The sequence below is a fragment of the Cyprinodon variegatus genome, unplaced genomic scaffold, assembly GCF_000732505.1.
Source record: "Cyprinodon variegatus isolate N-32 unplaced genomic scaffold, C_variegatus-1.0 Scaffold1153, whole genome shotgun sequence".
In the NCBI taxonomy this organism is placed as follows: Eukaryota; Metazoa; Chordata; class Actinopteri; order Cyprinodontiformes; family Cyprinodontidae; genus Cyprinodon; species Cyprinodon variegatus.
The window spans coordinates 214,770-216,160 of record NW_015151606.1 but is presented as its reverse complement, the minus strand read 5'-3'; positions in this window follow the sequence as shown (position 1 = coordinate 216,160).

Genomic DNA, 1,391 nt, shown 5'->3' with positions numbered 1-1,391 from the left:
AAGCCACAGCTAATGGGCTCCATGTATGATATGCTGTTTACATATGTTCCCTTTTCCAAATCACTGCTGCCTACAAATCTATCTGTGAATTTCTTAATTATTTTTTTTTTTTCTTGGATCATGAGCTAAACACATGTATATGTGAGCTATGCAGAATTTAAATAAATATTTTTTTAATTCAACCTTTATTTAACCAGGAAAAAAAATCCCGTTGAGATTAAATTATCTTTCAAGAGAGTCCTGACCAAGTATGCAAGCAAATCGTTACCATATTTTAAATGAAAAAGCATTTTCAAAAATGTTTTTTTGTTTTAAGAATGTGGCTGCGTTATTTGACTCATAAATAACTTTAGTAATCAATCATCCTATTTGCATTTTAATTTTCTTCTTCAACACTGCTCAGCCTTTTACTTACCTAAAAAGAAAAAGACATTTGAGATTTATTTTTCAAAACGTACCCCATCAAATACATACCAAAATTCAATTTGAAATGTAAAATTTGAAAATAAAAAAGCATTTCCAGAAATGCTATTTCATTTTAAGAATATGGCTGCATTATTTGACTCATAAATGAAATTAGTAATCAATCATCCTATTTGCATTTTCTTCTTTAAGACTGCACATTTTATGCCATAATCAAAGAGAAAAAACAGCGGACATTGCTTGTTTGTTTTCATGGTCTGCCAGCAAAGTACTGTCCATAAATCGAAAAATAAAAAAGCATTCTGAGCGGCGGGCGCAGCAAAATGACGTCAGCAGGCGCTCTTCCTCAGGTCCTTGCTGACCGGGCTACCCATCTTGTTCGGTAGGGGAAGCTGTGCACGTCTGCCTTTCATTACACTGCAATGCATGCTAAAGCACACAGCCATGATCTGTGTGCTTTAGCATCACAGGTCATGGCACTCCCTCAAATTGTACAAACATTTTTAGAATTAGCTGAGCAGGTAGAATCCAATTCAACCAGTTTCCCGCACGTACAATTACAATGTAATGCAATTCAATGCAGACGTGCACATGTGCACTATGGTAATGATTTGCTTCCATAGACCAAGAGGCACCAAAGTGAATTCCTTTGGCCACTAGGGGGCTGGAAAGAGCGTTCATCTTTTTTTAAATTTTCTTTTTATTAAGAATGAGCCTTCTCTTATACACACTGGGGTTGTCTCTTGAACAAATGTTTGTTTAGATATACTGAAAAGAAAAATCTTTGAAATGGATGCAAAATACCAGACAAATACTGGTTAAAACTGTACAGAGAATCATCATTTCTTGATGATTTCTTTTTAACAATAATATTTGGTTGTTGGCAGTTTAATCACTGCAGTTATCAAATAACAATTAGCCCATTTTAAAAGCTTCAATCCTGACTTGACTGCCTTATCAAACAATCC